This window comes from Triticum dicoccoides, chromosome 5B (genome assembly GCF_002162155.2).
Source record: "Triticum dicoccoides isolate Atlit2015 ecotype Zavitan chromosome 5B, WEW_v2.0, whole genome shotgun sequence".
Lineage (NCBI taxonomy): Eukaryota > Viridiplantae > Streptophyta > Magnoliopsida > Poales > Poaceae > Triticum > Triticum dicoccoides.
The window spans coordinates 90310579-90323920 of record NC_041389.1 but is presented as its reverse complement, the minus strand read 5'-3'; the positions used below and the strand labels follow the sequence as shown (position 1 = coordinate 90323920).

The window sequence follows — 13342 nt, the reverse complement described above, 5'->3', positions numbered from 1 at the left end:
CTTATGACCATTCGAGGTTGGGCAACAATTTAGCGACATAAATTAAGCTCATGCTCTCAGTTGTCATTCATCGAGTATCTAGTTGTCTCCATGCATCCTACTACGCTTCAGATTAACTTGCATGTGTCAGCCCTCTAACGAGGACGGTAGAAACAATTGAACAGTACAAAAATACATGTGGGGAGAAAAATACAGACGTGTAAAGTACAACGCCTGAATTTATGATTGTAAATCTTCCCCAAGTAGAAATCAACGGATCGAACTGCATACATACATATAAAATAAAGATTGACTCGAATATCTTGTCCCAAGCCATCTTGTATATGTCTTTCAAGTAGATGCCAAATAACATAGACTCATATGCAAGATGAACCGACTAATTGTTTCCAGGAAACTCCTCAATCCAAGATGGGGTGTATGAAAAAGAATTGATCAGTACATCATAATTCAAGAAATGTAATTAATATTCCTTTAGTTATATACTATTTCCTAAGACTTCAATCTTGGAGCTATTTAAATGATAGGCTACTCCTGCCCGCACTGATTCACTCAAGAAGACAATTTCTTTGTGGGGGTGAAACCCGAGTATTCCAATATCATATATTCCGTATCGGAACTCTCTTTATTCCAGTAACAATCTTCAACCATATCTCCATCTTTAAGAGCATTGCCACAATTGGACCTCAATTCCAATTTCTTCTCAACGAGTGCATTCTTGTTGTCTTCTAAGTCACAATGTTCAACCATCACATCATTTTCAACATCATCATCATTATTAGAATTACATATAAATATCTCTTCAGTTGATTCTTTCGTGTTGTCTTCTCGACAACATGATTCTAAGATCCAGGGTCCATGGACTTGTTGGCTGAACTGGTGACGTGGTAGAACAGGTTTAAGGTCTTCGTCGTACTTCAACATCCACTTCATTTGATCACACGGTTTATTAAGGATCCAAACTCGAAGCCAACACTTTTCAAGTGCCACAAAGTACACCCTTTTTTCAGATCTTACTACATCAAGGTTTTGACATTCGTCCACTTTAATATCCATTGACAGTCTAACTACATGGTAGGTATCCTTAGACAATGGTATTCTGCAAAATCAGATTATTGTCAAAAAAAATTGAGAAGAAATCATCAAGGTAAAATCAGATCAAATAATTAAGTTAGATAAGTATGCACCTCATAACAAATGGAGCTCCTAATGTATATAAAGTGCTCTTCAAAAATAGACGGCTTTCCTGAATTGTTGTGGATGCACTTGTATGTCACTCAAGATCCGCGTAACATCCCCTTCTCGGAAAAACTACTTCCCCTCCCAACAACTAGACTTTGATAAGAATAAATATGTCTCGCTTCAGTTCTGTTTCCTCTACACTGGTGCTGCTAGAACACAAGAGTTTTAGGAAAAGAAGAAGGCACTTGAAGAAGACAACCAAGAAGAACATTGTGAATGGTTTTTCCACGACGATTCGAACCATCTCCTGCCCCCACCCCCGCGCCGCCCCGCTCGGGCGACTCGGGGGCCGAACCCAAGTCGCGCCGTCAGCCGCCCTCCTTGTCCATCCTTCCTCGACGCCGCCTGAGGCAGTCGTCGGGCAAGCATGGGGCGCTACCAAGGATGGTGGCGGCGGTGTCTTCTGCTGCCCTGCATCCGCATGGGGGCCTCTTGATTTGGAGCAACAGCTCCTATGGCAAGGCACTGCCGGCTTTGCGGCGAGCGGTGCTGCGGACGGTGGATCCGGTGTCCTGGCCGTGTGGGCGGTGGGATCCAGGAGGTCGAGGGCGGCCGGTGGCGGCTCTTGTGGTGGACAGTGCACGAGATCTGGCGCTCCCCTCCTTCCCTGTTCAGCGTGCACGCCTTCCTTGGTCGGGTCATGCTTCTCTGGTCGCCGGCTCGCGGACAGGAGGTGCTGCTGATGGTGGGGACTAAGTCCGGGCAAAATCCCTAGTGGCCGTGGCTGCTCGCGTCGATGGCGACCCCTGAGGGCGCCGCTCCCCTCCTTGGAGGCGTCGATATGGACTGATCCCCTCACTCCCCCTTCCTTTAGGTATCCCGGGAGAAAGCCCTAACATTGTTGGGCGGCAGCGGCGCTCTCGGCGCCGTTCCCTTCTTGAAGGTGCTGCTTTTGAGAACCTTGTGGTCGGGTGGCGCTTGTGGGTGGTGGGTGGCGGGGCGGTGTGGCCCTCTTGTCCCATCTTGAAACTTCCCCCCTCCGGTGTTAGATGTGTGCAGCGACGGTGTTTTGCTCAAGGACAGTCTCCGGCGTCTCATTGGGGATGGGCTGGCCCTCTCTACGTGGTCATCTTTTGGTGGCATCCATCCCATCTTGCGACAGTACGGCGCCTTCGATCCAAGCGAGGAGGTAGTGGCCTCCTTCGAAGATGGTGTATTGGATGTGTAGTGCGAGGGCTCGTAGGTGCATGGCGACGGCATGCCCCGCTGGTGTCGGCCCTTCTCTCCTCCGAGCCAGTGTGATCCTGTGTCTGGTGCAGCATTCTCAGAGGTGGACCTCGGTGTCTTCGGCTTTGGTCCCATTTGTTCATCTTCAGTTTCACGTGAGGCTTAATTTTGTGAGGGCGTGTGCTTGTAATCCTGGCCGGTTGATGTCTTTGTTAATTCAAAGTCGGGCTAGGCTCGAGCCCCATCTCAGACTCGGTAGATGCTTTTTTCCTAAAAAAATGATTTTTTTCACAACGCCACTGTCTACTTATCAAAATATTTGTAACCTTAAACTGGCCCCATCGAAACAAGCATGTCGTTTTCCATTTACGAGCCGATTACATATATGTGGGAAGGGATATATGAGGGGGAATGCATGGAATACACAAACGAATTTTGGAATCTTGGCGCAGATTGGCGGTCGACAACCTACGTGCCCCCGCCCTTACATGTGATAAATCTCCTTCCCCTTAGGCCTTGTACATTGAAAGGTGCTTAGAGAAATAAAGCAGACTTTTCTTAAGCACCGGTGCTTATTTCTACTGGATAGATGCTTAACTAAGCGTCTTTCCTGTAGAAATAGTCACCGGTGCTTTAGAAAAACTCAATTTATTTTTCTAAGCATCTTCCATTGTACAAGTTCTCGTAGTAGAATTGTAGCAGCTCCTGTGCTACGATGATATGGGTATGATCGTTTGACCTCTATCTCCACCAAAAACAATGAGTCATCCGAAGCACCCGAAGCAAGATGACATAGAAGAAGTGCAAAATGGAATCGGGAATAGTGAAGTTCCGATTAGGATTTAGGAACCATACACGCTTCTAGGAACAGAAGCAAGAGTAACAGGAAACATGGGACCAAAAGGACAAGGCTAGAGAATCAACCTCTGGTTGGATAGTTAGGATGGTGATTGTACCCCCCACCCATTAGAGATCAAACCTCAAATATGACACATGCGTGTCTCACAAAGGCGAAATATTTTTCCAACAGGGGTGATGTTTCCATCGATAGCAAGACATATATAATGACTTTGCCAATCTCAAGATCCGTTGGCTTAGTCTCTTGGAGATACTTATAGAAATATGGTGTGAGTGTGTGTGTTTATAGGATCATTGAAATGCGTGTATGACCATGTGTAGCGTGTTTCTCAGGGAGAAAAAAAACACGTCTATTAAAAGAAGCTTTTCTGTTTGCAGCATTTTCGACCCAGAAGATCTTCAGAGAAGTTTGCGGGATTGTCAGAGCATCTTCAACAAGCGCACAAAAACTGCTCCACGCGCTAAAATTCGGATATTTTGAGCGCCGGACAGCTCGAGCAGAAACTGTAAAATAGTGCAGGCGCAAAAAAAGATTGGGTACGCGCTAAAAAACGCTATCAGAAGCTGCAAATTTGGGGCGCCGAATGACGCACGCTTCACAATTTACACTGCGTGTTTTTTAGGCGCGTGTTTTTTGGCATCAGCTAAACCAATGTTGGGTCCGACGCGCTAAAAGTGCTACAGTGGCGCGCTAAAATTATTTTAGAGCGCGAAACTTTTATGCGCCTGTTGGAGATGCTCTCATTCCTGATAATTACGTCCGTACTCCCTCCTTCCCAAAATATAAGGCACCGATTGACTTTTTTGGTCTTTGTTACACAACTTTGACTATGATTTTCACGTATTGTATATTAATAAAATTAGTATACGGACATATGACACAAAATTGTTGTTGGTGTATCAAAGTAGGGGCACTTTTTTGTACCTCTTATTTGTGCACGGGCAGTCAGAGCCGCGCGGACGACCACACTTAAGCTGGGCAGAGACAGGGAATCAGAGCCACAAGACGACCCAAGCAACGCCAAGACAGAGGCATAAAGAGCAAGAAGGCGAAGTGGTTTCCCCCGGCAAGATCCTTGCCGGGGCGGCCTCCATGGCCCCGGCAAGGGCCTTGCCGGGGCAGCCTACCTTACGCCAGCAGGGCGTGCCACCCTTGAGCCCCAGTTTCTCCAGCGCCGCCAACCGCATTGGGACCAAGGCTCGTGAGGCGCCTCCGTGATGGCATGCAGATCTTTATGAAGACAAGAACAACACTCTAAATTAGAAGAGTAGAAGACGACGAACCTCGGCGAGATCCTTGCCGAGGAAGCCCACAAGACCCCCGGGAAGATCCTTGTCGGGGACGACCACAACACCACGGAAAAACCCTTGCTGGGGCCCCGGCAAGGCCCTTGCCGAGGGCGTCCGCGAGGCCGCAGCCAGGCCCGCACCCGCCAGGCTTTTTGCCACCGCTCCCATGTAGCTGCCAGCCCATCAGCTGGGCGGGCACCTGCGTGTCAACGCAAGGCTTCTCGGCCAACTCAGTGCATGCCTACGTGGTGGCATGCAAATCTTCGTGAAAGCCCTACCACCACGCCACCTCAGCAGCCTGCCAGCCTACATGGCACCACTGCCTCGCTGGTCCAGGCGCGTGTCGTGGCAGGGCGAAGCGGCGGTAAAGTAAAGGGGACACGTCAGGGGCGCATTAAATGCACTTTGTCCCGTAATGGCAAGGGATAGGCTTAATCACAGTACCCCGATGCCACCTCCTGTGTGCCACTGTGGCGATCCCCTTGCCTATAAAAGGAGGCCCGAGGCATCCAGGAGAAGGATTCGTACTTTTGGACAAGTTACGCTCATTGTAGCTAGTTCAAGAACCTCAAGAACACAAATACACATATCAAAGCAGGACTAGGGTATTACGTATCTCTGCGGCCCAAACCTGGATAAACGACCCGCGTGCTCGTACTGACTGCTGATACTGCTCTCCTCACAACCCAACGCCCCGCAACCGTAGTAGGGATTCTTATGATCCCATAGGTGTCGTTTCCCACCGACAATTGTTTTGCCGTCAAAATATAACAATGCCATTTATACATGTTCAATCCATGCACTTTGGTACTCCCTCCGTTCCTAAATATAGGTCTTTCTAGAGATTTCAATAAGTGAATACATACGGAGCAAAATGAATGAATCTATACTCTAAAATATATCTATATACATCTAAAAAAGACTTGACTGAAATTCCATTTGCCTTTTTGCCTTCCTGAGATCAAAATGACAAGTTCCACTTTACCCAAAAAAAGAACCACTTAGAATAGCCAAACAGATTATATTTGTCGAGAAATGCAAAATGGTCCAAGCCATGGGACAAGATCAAATTGGATTGGATTGTCACATCCACGGATGGAAGACAGTAGATTTCTCACTTTCCCTACTCGCACACAAGAAAATAAAGTTGGAATGAAAGATGGGGCCATTCTCCTGGGTGTCGTGTTTGAAAGCATAGTCTTTGTCATAAACCGATTACCCTCTGCTTCAAATGGCTCTACCAAGGATCCCACAAAGTTCCCGAAACCAAATTTCTCAGAAAAGGAGGCTCGAATGGTACCCCCTAAAAGCACTTATATTTAGAAGCGGGGGGAGTATATTTTAATGATCAAAGTCATTCATCAATGACCGTTCAAAATCAATCACGCCTTGGAAAGGAGTGAGTACTATATGTCACGCTAGGAGAGGGTCCCGTTTCCTTTTTCATTTCACCCGAGGGTTTACAGGAAAAATCTTACCAGGTCGGCAGAGACGATTGATGGCTCCCGAACTGATCTCTCCGGCACGGCAGATCTGATCCGAATCCGGCGAGGCGGCGAGCATGATCGACGAATCGCCGTTCCCGTGCACCCTTCTCCTGTCCTTCTTTGACACGAGCCGCCTCTCCACTTCCGAGGAGATGAATGCTGGCCTCGAGGGGAGCGACGTGGGCGCCAAGTTCGACGCCCTGAAGCGCGCCATCGTGCTCCTCCTCAACGGCGACACGGCCCCCCACTTCCTCGCCACCGTCGTCAGCTACGTCCTCCCCTCCAAGGAACACATCATCCAGAGGCTCCTCCTCCTCTACCTCGAGGTCGCCGGCGACAAGCGGGACGAAGCCTACGGCGAGCTCGTCGCGGAGATGATCCTCGTCCGCCACTACCTCCGCAGCAACCTCCAGCACCCCAACGAGTATGTCCGAGGCGTCACACTGCGGTTCCTCTGTCGTCTCCGCGAGCCCGAGCTGCTCGAGCCGCTCGTGCCTTCCATTCTTGCCAACCTCAAGCATCCGCACCCGTTCGTCCGCCGCCACGCGCTCTCCGCCATGTCAGCGATCTGCTGCCTGCCCTGCCCTCATATCAAGCAGGAGAAGCTCATCCCGGACACGCCGGATCTCGCGGAGCGTGCCCTCGCCGTAGAGCATGACCCATCCGCATGGACGAACGCGTTCCTCATGCTCTGCGACTGCTCGCAAGACCGCGCCATTGCCTACTTGCTCGCCAATGCCGCCCGCATCACCGAGTGGCCTACCCCCCCTCCATATGGCCGCCATTCATCTCATTCGCAGAGTCTACTCTGCTGGCAACCGCCTTCTCAGGAGCGCGTATATCAAAATCATCATTTCCCTCCTCTCCGCTGCCACAACTGCCGCTGTCATGTACGACTGCGCGTGCACGCTCTCGTCTGTGTCCCATGCGCCGACCTTGATCGCAAGAACATACCTCCAGCTGCTCACTTCCCAAAGCGACAGCAAGGTGAAGCTCATCATCCTGGACCGCCTGCGCGAGCTGTCCAGCTCACACCATTATATGATGGTCGGTTTCACCATGGACCTTCTGCGCTCGCTCGCCGGCAGGCCTGATCTGGATGTCAGGAGGAAGGTTCTGGAGTTGGTAGTGCCTGGTTTGCTCACCACACGAAATGTGGAGGACGTGGTGCACTACCTCAAGGAGGAGGTTTATGGGGTAATGGGCAGTGTCTTCCACATAGCCCGTGATGAGTACTACCATATGCTGATCCGGGCGATCCATGTCTGTGCCGTGCCGTACCCAGAAGTGGTTGGACCGGTGGTGCACCTCCTCTGGGGCCACCTTCGTTACAGCGACGTTGCTTCAGCATCCGATGTGGTTCTGTTTCTGCGTGAGATTATCGAGGACAAACCTCTGCTTCGTTCCTCCATTGTATTTGGGCTGATCGGTACGTTCTATAAGATCAAGGAATCCTTCATCTTTTCATGTGCTCTCTGGATCCTTGGGGAGTACACGCTTTCGCTATATGAGGTCGAGAAAGCCATTGCAGCCATTAAGGAGTCACTTGGAGATCAGCCCTTCTATGCCGACTCCGAGGAAATCGAGTCAGTTGATTCATCCAAGCCAGCCCATCCAGCCATGGACTCGTGTACTGTATGTTCTAAGAGACTACTTGTTGCTCTTCTAAGTGACACATACACCACACATAGTGCCGCCACCGATGATTCCATTTTTACTAGTGGGGTGTTCGATTACAGGCAGAATCTTAGAGCTCTCATTATGTCAGGAGATTTTCACTTGGCCGCTGCTGTTGCGTGTACGTTGACCAAGCTTGTGGTGAGGCTGCAGGAGGTTCAGCCATCTAAGGTTGAAGCAAACAAGGCATCAGCAGAGGCCTTGCTGATCATGGTGTCCATGCTGCGGCTAGGGAAGTCCTCTTACCTTCCCCACCCTATCGACATTGACTCATATGACAGGATTGTGTTTTGTGTTAGGTTGCTTTGCAGTACCGATGATGATCATTCAAGGAAGGTCTGGTTGCTCTCCTGCCGACAGAGCTTCGCAAATATGATCATAGCTGAGAAAAAATTCAGGCAGAATGAGAAGATGAAGGTCCAGGCACAGAGTTCCCTTACATATCCTGATGATTACATTGATTTCTACCACCTGAAGAGCAGGAGGGTGTGAGACAAAAAAATACTTGAGTTGGAAGATGATTTGGTCTCATGGAAACCTAATGCATTTTTACTTGCCTAACTAAATTATTTTGTATTTATTTTCGTAGGGACTGGACCGACTTGAGTTGGAAGATGAGGTCCAAGATGATTTAAAGGCTGCAACTGGTGAATCTATGAAGGGTGCAGATGATACAAAAAAAACTAAACGCCCTTGTTTAGTTGACAGGGTTCAGTGATCCTGTGTATGCTGAAGGATTTGTTACCGTTAATGAGTATTATGATACTGTGCTTGATATTACAGTCATAAACCGAACAGAAGAAACACTGCACAATCTGTGGTTGGAGTTTGCCACGGCGAGTAAAACCGCAGTAGTTGATCGCAGTAAGAAGTACACCGTGGCTCCTCAGGCAAGCAAGCAAATCCAGGTTAACATTAAGATGTCCTCAACGAACGTTGGAGTTATAGTTAGTCGCATCTTTTATGAGACTTCAGATGCAATGGAGCCTTCAGAGGTGATCCTAAAAGATATGAGCATTAGCATCATGGATTACATGACACCTGCTACATGTACTGATGTAGCCTTCCGGAAAATGTGGGCTGAGTGTTGGTGCAAAGTTAAGGTACAATAGTATAGATACCTATCTTGATGCCTTTTTTCAGTCAATTGCATTCGACTTTGCTAGCAATAGCATGTCTTTCCATCATTTTTCTGCTCCTTTCCAGTGTTATTTGTATGTGTTTGTCTTAAACTACTTTTTCGTCAGTTGAAGGTCAATACCGAGCATCATGATGGGAGGGAATTTGTAAATTTTATCATCAATTCAGTAAAAATGCCATGTGTTACACCATTGTAAGTTCAAAGAAAACTTACCTTTCACATTAAGCTGCAGGCGACAGTTTTTCCTGCTTTGGTACATTAATAATACACTATCTTTATGAATGCTATGTATACCTCTAAAATATAGTCACACACAAGAGCATGATATATATTTTATAGTAACAAACCATGAATTTGTTTACTACTTTACTGTCTTTGTATTTCAGATATACTAGATTAACTGTTGTTTGAACTGGCCATTACGGCATTAAGGTACAAATGTTTGTTTCCTAGGTCTCGAGTGTAATTAAGATTCTGGTGGAGTATCAAATCCAACAAACTAGAAGAAATATACTCCCTCCGTCCCATAGTGTAGGACGTTTTTTGACGCTGGTCTAGTGTCAAAAAACGTCTTACATGAGACGGAGGGAGTACCTCAGTTCTTTTCACCAAATCAAACCTTTTTTTTCTCGAAACTTGCACACACTAGAGGCCCAAATGGATATTTTATTTTCCATTCCAGGAACTGATATACTAGAACTGTCCTAGCCATATTTTCAATGTAGAGGCACATTTGAACTTTGAGAATTGCTATTACTGAGGTAATTCGTTGGATCACTGTCACCGAGAAATTGTTGCACTGAAGAACGTAGCTGTAATTGGTAACATTTTTCTCATATGAATCTTTGACATAAGGTCTGCGCTTGATGGGGACTGCGGGTTAGTTGCTGCCAATCTCTACGGCAAGAGTGTGTTTGGCAAGGATGCTTTGGCGAACATCAGCGTAGAGAAGCAGGCCGACTCTAGTAAGCTCAGTGGCTACATCACTATACGTGGCAATGTCCAGGGACTGGTTCTTAATCTGGCGCATGCAATTATCGCTACACAGCAGATTACAGTTGATGCAGCCATGAGCCTGTCAGAAGCGTGTCATGAGTATTAATCGTTACCCTTACAAACAAGATGTTCAGCATTATTGATCTCACTATGAAGCCATGATATGATGCATTGTTATATGATGATCAATTTCGACTATTATCCTTTTACACAGTTGTGCATATCTTGTTGGACTTCAGGCCGCTCTTTTTGATAATAATGGTGTTTTTATTGACTCCTAATGTCTCATCAAGGGATACAGAACACAGCGAGTACACAAGATATGCAGTGTTGTGCATATGGTGTTCGACTACGGGCCACTTTTTTTGATAAATAGTGTTTTCTATTGGCTCCTAATGTCTAATCAAGGGATATAGAACACAATGAGTACACACTTGTCTGCACGACTAGGATGTATGAATGCAATAAGAAAAGAGTAAAGAGAAAAAAAGACCCGTAAAGATCAAGGTTAGACGGACTAGCCCACTAGGACAAAATATGAAATACCACAGCCACCATGGACAACACCTGACCAGATTCTTGAAGTCATGTTGTAATTACGAAACACCCTGCAATGAATTTTTGTTGTTGGGGGAGGAGATTAGCTTTAGCTAGATTCTTGAGGTCATGCCGTAAATTAGGAAACACCCCGCAACATGCTTTGTTGCTTGGTGTGGGCCTTTTAATTGGTGTTCTTGAATGAGTGAATGGGTTTGGTGACATCCTGATGATAGATTGATTTCAAATGTCTTGTTTTGTTGTTCGCTTGCTTTTCAAGGGATTTTCTTTTTTCAGAAAGTACATGTTTGTTGTAAGTAAGAGGTTAGGAAACACCATATAGCATGCTTTGGTTCTTTGGTGTGGCCTTTTTAATGGGTATTCTTTGATGAGTAAATTGGTCTGGTGAGATCATGAGGATAAATTCTTTTCAAATGTCTTCGACATGGTGTTTTGCCAAGCTCTGGATTTGCTTTTTAAAGTTCTTACTGATGTTGTTGTGTGATGTTGGACTAGGTGACACAATGTGACCGACTTCTATTTTCTTGATGGTTAGTGTGGGTCTTTTATGGCCCACGCCCCCGCATCGCCCCCTGCTCGAGCGACTCGGGAAGAGCTCCGAAACCTAGCAGCCAGGACCCATCGCACCTCCTGGCGTCCCCTCTGTCACCACTGGAGGAAGCAATTGGGCTGAGCCCGGGCGACCGAGGTGGTGACAGAGGTCCTTTCCTCTCGCAATCCGCTTGGGTGGTGCCGGACACCCAAGGTCACGATGGAGTGGCGGCTCGCCTTCGGCAACAGCGCGAGGCGGCAACGCGGTGATTGGTGGTTGCGGCGGAGCTGCAAGGGGTGCCATGGGAGGGCTGGTGGTGTTGCACGGGGAGGTGGTGTGCGGGCTAGTTTACGACTAGATCCACCTGGATTTCGCTCTGGTGGACCGGCATGCGTAGGGCAAGGGGGTGGTGGCGGCCCGATGTGGCTCTTGGCTGGGAGGTGGATCACGACAACATGGTGCTGACCTATCTCACTAATGGAGGTTGAATGGTGTTGCCGCGATCCACGGTGGCACTGCTTATGGTCCTTTGGGTCGTGACAGGGTGGTGCGGCTGATAGGTTCTATGGCGGTGTGATTCAAGTCGTTGGCATGCTACAACGGGTGGCGCAGATCTGGTAAATGGTGGTGGACGATGTCGGCAGCGAGCAGGTTCTAAGGGCTGACCTAGCCTGCGTAGATGGCACATTGTGCGGTTCTTGTCTGCGGGTTGGTGGTGTTGGTTTGATTCGGCCCCTCCTGGCACTACTATAACGTCGGATGGATCGACACTGATGGCTACGGTTGTGGCAGTATGTGAGCTCACCGCTGTAGTGCGGCCATCGATAGTCACTAGGTTGTGAGTTCACCGAGACCAAATGGGGATGCAGTCGTGGGCGTGGGCGCCTCCTACGGTGGAGACGTCGACCCAAATCTGATGGTTGGTGCTGACTAGGTGTGGAAGGAGGTGCCTTCCTCCCTACCTGTCGTGGCTGGTGCGGTGGCTGGTGATGACCCACAAGTATAGGGGATCTATCGTAGTCCTTTCGATAAGTAAGAGTGCCGAACCCAACGAGGAGCAGAAGGAAATGACAAGTGGTTTTCAGTAAGGTATTTTCTGCAAGCACTGAAATTATCGGTAACAGATAGTTTTGTGATAAGGTAATTCGTAACGAATAACAAGTAACAAAAGTAAACAAGGTGCAGCAAGGTGGCCCAATCCTTTTTGTAGCAAAGGACAAGCCTGGACAAACTCTTATATAAAGCAAAGTGCTCCCAAGGACACATGGGAATTACTATCAAGCTAGTTTTCATCATCCTCATATGATTCGCGTTCGTTACTTTGATAATTTGATATGTGGGTGCACCGGTGCTTGGGTACTGCCCTTCCTTGGACAAGCATCCCACTTATGATTAACCCCTCTCGCAAGCAACCGCAACTACGAAAAAGGAATTAAGGTAAACCTAACCATATCATGAAACATGTGGATCCAAATTAGCCCCTTACGAAGGAACACATAAACTAGGGTTTAAGCTTCTGTCACTCTAGCAACCCATCATCTACTTATTACTTCCCAATGCCTTCCCCTAGGCCCAAACAATGGTGAAGTGTCATGTAGTCGATGTTCACACAACATCACTAGAGGAGAGACAACATACATCTCATCAAAATATCGAATGAATACCAAATTCAAATGATTACTTATAACAAGACTTCTCCCATGTCCTCAGGAACAAACGTAACTACTCACAAATCATATTCATGTTCATAATCAGAGGGGTATTAATATGCATTAAGGATCTGAACATTGATCTTCCACCGAATAAACCAACTAGCATCAACTACAACGAGAAATCAACACTACTAGCAAAATGAATGAATCTACACTATAAAATATATCTATATACATCCTAAAAAAAGACTTGACTGAAATTCCATTCGCCTTTTTTCCTTCCTGAGATCAAAATGACAAGTTCCTCTTTATCCAGAAAAAAAGAACCACCTAGAATAGCCAAACAGATTATATTTGTCGAGAAATGCAAAATGGTCCGAGCCACGGGACAAGACCAAATTGGATTGGATTTGTCACATCCACGGATGGAAGACAGATTTCTCACTTTTCCTACTCGCACACAAGAAAATAGAGTTGGAATGAAAGATTGGGCCATTCCCCTGGGTGTCGTGTTTAAAAGCACAGTCTTTGTCATAAACCGATTACCCTCTGCTCCAAATGGCTCTACCAAGGATCCCATAAAGTTCCCGTTCTCAGAAAAGGAGGCTCGAATGGTACGATCCCTCCGTCACCCCATATAACTCAGCGGTAGAGTGTCACCTTGACGTGGTGGAAGTCATTAGTTCGAGCCTGGTTATCCCTAAACCCAATGTGAGTTTTTCCTATTTTGACTTACTCTCCCGCC

At 47.3% G+C, this 13342-nt stretch overlaps 1 pseudogene; it reads left to right on the top strand.

Moving 5' to 3' along the window:
• The first annotated feature begins 6142 nt into the window (after positions 1 to 6142).
• On the top strand, positions 6143 to 10136 carry LOC119309153 (annotated as a pseudogene).
• Positions 10137 to 13342: the final 3206 nt, after the last annotated feature.